This window comes from Pocillopora damicornis, chromosome 7, assembly GCF_964200805.1.
Source record: "Pocillopora damicornis chromosome 7, jaPocDami1.2, whole genome shotgun sequence".
Classification (NCBI taxonomy): domain Eukaryota; kingdom Metazoa; phylum Cnidaria; class Anthozoa; order Scleractinia; family Pocilloporidae; genus Pocillopora; species Pocillopora damicornis.
The window spans coordinates 299,564-308,437 of record NC_142676.1 but is presented as its reverse complement, the minus strand read 5'-3'; positions in this window follow the sequence as shown (position 1 = coordinate 308,437).

Below are 8,874 nucleotides of genomic sequence, written 5' to 3'. Positions count from 1 at the left end.
CTCTGGATAATTGTCGTTTATTTTACTATTTTAGAGCCATTAACCCTTTACAGCCTACATGAGAATGTATATTCTCCATACTGTTCTCTATACATTTTCTGTGGCACAGACAAGGAGAATATAGCTAAAAAGCAAGAGCTTTTCAAGTCTGAGAACGTTTCTTTCATTTTCATGAACTCAATGATTGATTCTGTAGTGATACCTTGGTGAGAAATTAGATGCTAGTCACGCCCGAGGGTTATTAGGTTAAGCCGGCGGGCTATAGAAACGGTTTTGTTGAAATCTTCTTCATCTGAACTGCTTGTTAATCAACTGCGCCAAAAACCAAGTTCGCTTGTGCTGGTGGATATTAGAATGGGGAAGGGGGGGCGGGGGCGGGGTTGTGTTAACCCTAGATACCTCTAGCTTTCCATGGGGGTTCACCGAAAAACCCGCCGGTACTCCGTTTGTAGTCCACGTGCATTTGGAGCGCGGGTCCCTATCTCGAAGAATGAACAATACTTGAGTTTGTTAGTGCTAGCTAGCTCAACCTGCCTGAGAAATGAGTCAGGTAAGATTCTAAAGAAACTGTGGTGCTGCGTCGGTGGGAGAGTATAACTGGGTAACTTAGTATCATCAACTGACTTGATAACGTAAATTGGCCACCGTCAAAGCGATGACAAAGAGCTAACGCTCGAAACGTCAGCTTTTAAACTCATTACTGTGCCCAATCTACGTTATCAACTCAGATGATACTAAATTACCCTGATAAATGAATCACTTAACAAAATGATTGGCCTGGTTCTCACAGGGGCAGTTGCGTTGGTACTGAATTTTATCTTTGCTAGCGAAGTAACACAATTTTTTTTTCCTTGAAGGGGTTATTTTAAAGTAAATTGAGTCTTATAAGTCATTGGGAATTGTCATAAAATAAATGATCAAAATAGCAGCTTGGAAATGTCGACAAACACTGAAGAGGTAAGAATATATCAAACAAATATTGCCAAGGATCTCACATAACAATTGTCAAACTCTTATATTGCAATTAATTTTCTGATTATTTGCTAGAGAACTTCAGGGAAATATTTGCTTTGCTTTGATTGGAATGAAAAAGAGCTGCATCACTATTAAGCCTTTCACATGCATGACTAAAACCAATCACAAGTCGGACACGCTTGTAATCATGCGCTCCAAACGGTTTGCCTTTGTTTTAGCTTTCATATTTTCATTCTCCGGATTAGCTGTTGTGACTATTTTAGTTTCGAACTGAAATACGCTTTAAGTCCACAAACAGTGGAATAATCTCAAGCAATGATGAACAAGTGGCGTAGATAAGCACCCTTCAAAGTGCCAAATAAGAAGAGAGTATTTACTCTCGTTTCCAGTCGTTGTCTACTTCCTAGTGGACTTCCTCTCAATGACGTCATGACCAAAGTCACGCTATTAAATCGAATATGGCCTACTTCGAAAGGACCTCAAGTGAATGATAACTTCGAAACTTCGAAATACGAACGAATAATATTCAAGGGAGAATGAACATCAATTTCGGACGAGCTCTGTCATGTAAAGATGATGTTTAAGCAACTATGCCCGTTACATTCACACCATTCAAGTTGTCTCGTCGCGACTGTAGAAAGGCAAAGACCTTCCTTGTATTATTATTGGTTAATTCCATTCTCTTCCTCGGAATCTATGTCGCCGCTTCAAGAAGAATTCAGGATCGATTAAGAACTTCACCATTTCCACCAAGTCACATCAATTTAACGACCCAGGTTACAGCAATAAAAAATACGTCAGAAAATGTTCGGTTGCATCCAGTAAACCTGTACAACCTTCCCAAGGAAATTCAAGACGCGCTGATGAAAGTAAACTCATTTATGGAGTCAAAAATGATTGAGAAATCCACTTCCATATGTCAATTTGCGTGGAAACTCGACAAGGCAGAAAACACCGTAAATCTATTTATTTGCGATTAATTGACTATTTTACGAGACATCTAGTGGCGTGACCTGACGAAACTCACAAGCTATTCTTACGGAATCTCTATGTAATCTTGTATTTGCTAAAATAAGCAATTCTCCGTATCATCCAAACAGATTGTTAACCTTGATTTCAAAAAAATGTTATTTGAACTATGCGATTTCCAGGTCAAATTGTCATCTAATAAAACACCCAAAAACATGGTCTCAGAAAATGAATGAAACATAATACGGCAACAAGTACATCAGCCCGCTGAGACTAAAATTTTTTTTATTTACATATGCAGCATCGCAGACATCGCTGAGACTAATTTTTTTTTTATTTACATATACAGCATCGCAGACACAAGTCGGTGCACGAGCCCTATCAGATATCTTTATATATGACTCCATACTGTTCCAAGACAAAGCATAACTCCTAACTTATTGTTTTCACTGTTGTTTTCTCTTATCAAAATGGTAATTTTGCGTAATTAAGTGTGTGATGGTGCGGAAATATGTCTTCTCGTCGCTTAATTGGATTTTTACGCCACAAAATACAGTAACTTCGACGCTGTAAATGTAATAGATCCTTAACAGCAAATAAATTATCCAAATCTATAGGTATTATTCATAAATCTAGGTTTTTTTCTCTCTACTCACTCCCTTCGTACTTTATACAATTCTATGATCCTTCCATATTTGTATTATTGCAATTTAGCTTGGGCTGGTACCTATAAGTCAAACCTTCAAAGAATTGTAACCTTACAGAAACGTGCGTTAAGAATAGTAAGCAATTCTACATACATTGCCCATACTGGCCCTATTTTAAAGGAACTTAAACTCTTAAAATTTCATGATATCCATTCGTTTCAATTAGGTACTTTTATGTTTTCATTCGAGAACTCTACACTCCCTTCCAAATTCAATAACTTTTTTTTACTGAATAGTCAAATCCACAATTATAATACTAGGAATGCTCAGTCCTTCCGTTTGCCACTGTGCAGAACGAACACCAGGAAGTTTTCAATTTACTTTCAAGGTCCAAACTTTTATAATTCGTTAAATTCTGACATAACTAGTTCTCCCTCCTCCGCTTCTTTTAAAAGAAAGCTTAAGGAATTTCTTCTCTCTAAGTATTAGCTTCTGTAAGGCAGTAATTCTTAACTAACTTACTTAATATGTGTGTGCGTGTGTGTGTGTGTGTACGTGTGCGCGGTCAAAGTTAATTACCATAAGTCCATATTGTAATTCTAATATAAGATTAGTTATTTTAAGTGAGAAAACCTGACTTGTTATAAGCCTCGTGGTTTCTTTCAGGTTTTCTCGCCATTTATTTTCTGTCATCAATTTTCTTCATTTTTTTTTTTTCCATGTGTAAATGTCGTATATGGCAAATAAATATTGTATTGTATTGTATATTTCCCTCTGCAGACAACCGTGTCTGAATGATGTGACAAATACCCCTACCCCACTCCCTCCCTTTTTTTGGAAAAAATGTGATTTTAATTCTACAATATTGGACAGTAATCAATGAAGAAGCAGCCTTTTAGGGAACAAACCCCAAGTAACTGATAACATTCTTTTTATGAAGTCTTCTCGCGCCGGAGGAAATTGAGAAGTTTTTAATTTTCTTTGATGCAAGATTTTATCAGCATATACTATTGACGTCTAGGGTTAAAACTTAATCGGGAAATTTTGAGACAGACCAGTAAGTAGAAGTTATCAATTAGTTATCATTAGAGAAAGATGTTTTTCGTCTTGTCACAAACGAGGGCCAAAAAAAATTCTGAGTTCCCATGAGGAATCGAACCTCAGACCAAGAAGCATTTCAGACTCAATTTGGAGCCAAGGCCATTTCTTGCTATCCAGACCGCCGACTCCTTCGCCGCTACGCTCTTCCTGTCCCCTTCCCCCTCTCTCCGAAAAAAATAACAAAAAGGGAATGCCTGCTCGCAGGTTTCAGGCAACCTTGACTACCATAGTCAAGAGTATTGTTATACTGTACAGCCGTTTCGAATGACACATTCGTTAACACCGCAGCCAGTCATCTGGGTACCAATTATTATTTACCATGTTCTCGTTTTTTTTTTCCTTCATTCCCTTTTGTTCCTCGTGCACGTGTTAAATCTCTTCTATGGAAGACTTATGGTACCTGCTGATGTAGTGCGTGCAGCGCTAAGAGTTATGTAATGTACCGGCTGCTCCCAAGAGACGACTTACCAATACCTGTTGTTCATTTTCTGTCATTTTACTGAAATATTTCTAAACATTGAATTGCTTAAGCTTTACATCGTTCTTTTTTTCAATCATAATACTACGAATATTCTCTCCTGCAGTTAGGTAATATCGCATAACGAACAGGGTTAAAAGCAACAATCAATTCGTAAACTTTACGAGTATTCTACCGACACCCATAGTGTTTTAATTCAGTTAAAAAAAAAAAAAAAAGGACAAACTGCGGTAAACCACTTCTAATATCTAACAGCAAAGGGCTTATCGTTGTAAGAAACGACCAGATTATGACCAATCAGGGTGCGCGTAGTATCTCGGCTACATTTCAAATCTTGGGTTTCTGGCACGGACCAGAGTAAGGGACGCTTACAACGCGCTCGTAGTTACGTAACATCCACGAGGTTCACCAGTCATCACACTAGCGAGGCAAAACGTGAAAAAAGCATAGTCCTGAACGAATAGAGATGAGTAAGAGTCAAACGTTCTACAATTCCTTTTAGTTTATCTGCAGATAATGACACTTTCACTAAAGTGGCTAAAAAACCACTTGCCTTTGAAGTGGGTGACAAGTAGAAGTTTCCTGGAAGCCGCTTTAGAGCGCGCGTGGGAGCTTAAGGCGCGTGAATTTGCGTGGAATGAAAGGCAGGTGTCTCCTCGTGACAAGTAATAAAGAAACAAGACCTTACACTTGATTTATTTTCAATAATCAGCTGGAATAATGTTTTTCGATTTTTCCCTCTACACGAAGAAAATTCTAGTTAAGATCAACCAGAGCTCTTTTGTATCAGTCATTTGAAATGCTCCGCACGCATCCTAGACATTCTTCTGTTCACTCACGTGCAATTTAACGTGAAAAAAAAAACAGTTCTGACAGTCCTTAGAAGAATTTTGTTTCAATTTGGGTGGAAGGAGTTCCCAGACAGGAAGATATCGGAATAAAAAAAATTGACATTTGGGATTCCAGATTCCAAACAATTCCATGACACTGTCCTGCTGCCTGAAATTCAAAGACTTAACACTGAGTCCCTTACAATTAAGAGGTTATGTAACAAATGGTGAATTACCTACGGGCTTTCCAAACATACCACTCATGGCTCATCTTTATTGTTATAACCATGGCTGCACTTTTCTCTTGTCCTTTTGCAATCAACATAGATTAAAGTTTGCTCGGTTGGTTGAGAATTAGAAACTGAGAACGGTATGGAAACGAGTTCGTTCAGTCGATTGAGATCACGACAGAGTTATATATTCCATAGTCACACTTTGAAGTCATGTTTTCATGTACAGAGCTCGTCTCTACAAGCCATTTAACCACTCTGACAGACTACTTCACACCCAATCAGTCTTTATTCTCTCATAATTTTACAACCACATTTCTTTACTTACAATGTAACTTTAACATTTCATGTACAACTGTTTACTTTTAACCTGTACATATGTACATGATAATTTTTCCTTCTCCTAATCTGATTTTATTTATTCATGAGCAATTCCCTAGTCCTTGATGGAAAACTTTAATTTTCCTCCTCGTTCTCCGATTTACGTATGTGGTCTAAAGACCCTACTTAATTTAAGAACTTTTTTGCCGAAATTATTTGTCGCAAAATTCCCCTTTCAGAAATAAGTGTAATCTGTATTGTTAAACACACGCCTAAAGAAATTTTCCGATTCTTTAATTCTATTTCTTTTCTAAAACCAGCCCAAATTTTTACAATCCTTATTAGTTCTCTAATATTAATTTCGTAACTTACTCGTTATCGTGTTTGAAATGGGAAAAAAATGATCGTATTGTCTTGTTTCCTCGCGCGATAGAGCGTCCGGTCAGCTGTAGACCGTACAGGTGCTACAAAATTTATGAGCATTAATTGAAAATTTCACCCCACTTTACCACTGTGTCATGAAGTTGCTACAAAATGCTTCCTACAGGTGGTAAAAGGTACCAAATAACCGGTACTTCGTTGTGTATTTCAAGCGCAAAACCCTTTAAAAAAAAAAGAGCTACTCGCGAGTGAAATACAACACGCGAGGAAGAAATCGAAAGCACAGCGGCGCCTAAAATCACGCATTATTTTCAGTTTCTTTCCAAGTGTATTCATCACAGCTCCAAACGAGAGCGTAGAATATAAGTCGTTCACTTGATTTCCAAGACTTCAGTGAATTCAGCTGAGTGGATATTTGAGCGTTTGCATGTATCTGGACTGACGAAACCAGGAACAGATTTCATTTATATTATGCGAAAGTGATAGCGTCGATAACATTATTATATGCACGATCGTCTTCTCCATGGCATACTGCATTTTTACGGCAAAACTCAGCGGTCATAGACCATTTCCGAGGTAGAAAAATGTCATATGTCCTCGATCACTGGTGAAGATCGTCGATGGTAGATTTTTTTCAAAGAATTCGCGGCGCTCGATATCTGGTTCAGAAGTGAATTCATTTCAGTCACTAATCCTTCGGCTTCTTTTTCTCGAGAAGAATGCTGGTTAAAAAACATTGTTTGATCGTATTTATCGCCATATCTGTGTAATTCACCCGTCGGTGCCATTAAATGAGACTGAAGCAGTTCGCAATCGCAACGATCGTGGACGAAAACTTTCTTTCTCCGAGGTCGCGCACATTCACACAGACAGCAGGCATCTGTTTTCCCGGGAACACTCGGACTTTGTAACACTTGTTTAGTTTCCTCGACAGCGGCTATGAATTCATCCAATACATTAAAAATGTCTTTTGATGGCGAGTCCATGGCTTAGACACAACCGGTCCCGGTGTTGATTCTTATATTAACAAAGCGCATACGCTAAATTCTGTACGTGATACGTTCAACTGCAGAGGCGCTGGCTTCTTTTGTTTTTGTTTGCGACACCGCAAAAGACCATGACCTCATATTGCATAAGTAATTTTCATCCAATCAACAGCGAGGAATCGTTTTTTAATATAAACTCGACAAGGTGAAGGTTAACGGGAAGAATGATGACAGAACTCAAATTGAAAACGAAGATCGAACGTGAACTTGCCTTCGCTTATTATTGAAACATTTCTGTCACGAATCCTTGCTTAAAATGTCTTTATTCAATTACAAAAACTTGACGCCTCGGAAAGCTTTCTCTTTAAATAGAAACAAACAACGCAATTCCTGAGCAATTTACGACACTGCATGCATAATTCGTTACGTCTGACGGCAATTCCCTAAAAAGGAAGAAATCGGGAATTCAAGAGTTGTTTGAATTTATTAGCTGAACTTCATTTTCCGAAATTTTCTATTTCTCGTCGAACTGAGATAAACTTGTGCGAATAGACAATAATTGGCGTTTATGTGTCTAGATAATTCGTGCAGATATGTTTATATTAGTCACTCGCTAAGCGTATTTTCGTCGAAAATTCCAGAGAAGTTTAATTCGTAACATGATATATGGGTTGGCGTGGGGAGTCTGCCCAAATAAACGCGTCAAAATCATTATTTAAACCGAAACATGGATGAAAAAATAAATAATTAATTCAAAACACAATCTATCTGCAATATTCGATTGGTTACTGGTGCCGATTTAAGGTACTGATGAGCAAAAAAACCTTATTCACGCGAACAAATTACAGTAAAAGTGCAAAATTACAGCAGACTAGACATTCTCCGTTGAACAAAGCTGTAAAGAAAAAACCCTACTCGGAATTAGAGCGAATAGTTTACGTAGAGATGCGGCAAAAGGGCGAGAAAATTGGCCACACGTGAATCGGATTGGACGGGGCGCTATTAGGCAACGAATGAAATTACGCGCGCTCTGCTATTTCTAACTTCGAGAAGGTATTTATAGAAACAACTGGCGGTCGAGGTATATGCAGCTAAATACAAAAGCAAAATAAAACGTAGATATGAAATACATGACTGCGTCTAAATAAAGAAAGATGGCAAAATGCAAAACCATTGGTCAAAATAAAATCGATTTAGTGTAGTTGGGTGTTAGTGGCTTGCTCCACTGAACCACCTGCCGATCACTGCCGATAAGAATCGTGCCTTTCGTGACCGATCGTGCGCGGTAGGTGTTCCTGTTTATTACGAAATAGTAGGTGCACCCGATCTGATATGAAAAACGTGATATATGCAATACAAGAAAATGTTCGTTCTAGTCACAAGTATGTAACAAAAATGAACAAAGATCATTTTTCGTGTCTTCGGCCTAACAGTTGATCCCTTAATCAGCACAGTAATTGATTTGTGGGTGATTTCAAGTCGAAGATGTGCCTCTTTCAACACTCAGAGTTCTAAGCTTTCAAAACAAAGAAAATTCACGCACGAAGAAACTCATGCTCGAGTCGTTACTCATTGTTCACATACATATTCCAAACCGCAAACTTCGTAAACAAATGTACCAACTTAGCTGCAAGGAAAAGGCTTTCTAAAGGAAAACTAGATTTGTTTTTCACATTAAACATTCATTTCTTTTCTCTGTATGTCGTCATTAGGTCTGTTGTGAGACGTTGGAAGTTTTTGTTTCAAACCAGAGTAGCATTTTAATCTGTACTTAGGAGGTCTCCTGGTTAGAAATCCATTAAAAAATGTTTGAATAACTGCAGGGAAATAACTTGGAATTTCGCAATTTTTTTATTTTAAAAATGTATGTTTTTTCCAAAGTAATATCTTCTGCCATAGATAATAAACTTTTAGTTTTATCTGACCCAGCCAAGTTATGAAACTCTGGAACCAGTT